Here is a 1103-nt window from a genome sequence, read left to right on the forward strand (position 1 = left end):
GGACGTACCCGATATTTCCAAGAGACCATTTACTAAACCCAGGCCGACTGGTTCATCTCTTCCTCAGAGTAAGAAAGCTTTGGTATTTTAATTTCATATTTATCAATCTTCTGAATAATCATTAATGTGTTAAGTGTTAGTTAAACTCTAATTTACTTGACTTTTTTGTCTCTTTAGAAAACACAGTCAAGGACGTACCCGATATTTCCAAGAGACCATTTCCTAAACCCAGGCCGACTGGTTCATCTCTTCCTCAGAGTAAGAAAGCTTTGGTATTTTCATTTCATATTTATCAATCTTCTGAATAAACATTAATGAGTTAAGTGTTAGTTAAACTCTAATTTACTTGACTCTTTTGTCTCTTTAGAAAACACAGTCAAGAACTAACCCGATATTTCCAAGACACCAATTCCTAAACCAAGGCCGACTGGTTTATCTCTTCCTCAGAGTAGAAACGGTTTGGTACACTAATTTCACATTTGTCAATCTTATGAATAATCATATTATTGAGTTAACAACTGTTAGTTTTATTCAAAATTCTTTTGTCTCTTTTTAGAAACCACGGTCAAGAACGTACCAGGGAAACCATTACAACCCAATGGCAAGCTTAGGGTGATTAGCTCATCTGCTGGGCACAGTAAGAATAATTCTTGGTTTCTGAATTTATTTTATGTCTATTGTCAATCTTCTAAATAATGACTAACGAGTTAATACAGTTATTTCAATCACTCTTGATTGAAAAAAATAAATTTTATGTTATTCTAATTCTTACAATTTTTTTAAACATTTTCATTCCAATGTTTTATTTGTAAAAGTAATTTCTCTTTCTTTTTCAGTGACAATATCACTAGGATCAACCGAAGATCAATCGCCAAATCGACAGATTAAATCAATCTCTTTGCCTAAATGGGGTGGCAGTGCCAACCATGAGGGAAGACGAATAGACTTTGTAAACACCTGTCCAGTTGACTCTTGGATAAGCCTGATTAAAGTTTGCTTGGCTTATGATCAAGATTTTTGCGATAAACTATCGTTTTCTACAGAATTTCAACATTATATAGACCTGATAGATGTAGATTTGTTCGATGATGTCAAATTAAAGG

General features: G+C 33.5%; 1 long non-coding RNA gene across 1 annotated transcript; it reads left to right on the forward strand.

Moving 5' to 3' along the window:
* The first annotated feature begins 207 nt into the window (after nucleotides 1-207).
* On the forward strand, nucleotides 208-871 carry LOC136805391 (uncharacterized). Its single transcript, XR_010846393.1, has 3 exons — nucleotides 208-258; nucleotides 557-637; nucleotides 837-871. It is a non-coding gene; the product is annotated as an uncharacterized lncRNA (long non-coding RNA).
* The last annotated feature ends 232 nt before the right edge of the window (nucleotides 872-1103 follow it).

This window comes from Clytia hemisphaerica, unplaced genomic scaffold (assembly GCF_902728285.1).
Source record: "Clytia hemisphaerica strain Z4C2 unplaced genomic scaffold, Clytia hemisphaerica genome assembly, whole genome shotgun sequence".
NCBI classification, from domain to species: Eukaryota; Metazoa; Cnidaria; class Hydrozoa; order Leptothecata; family Clytiidae; genus Clytia; species Clytia hemisphaerica.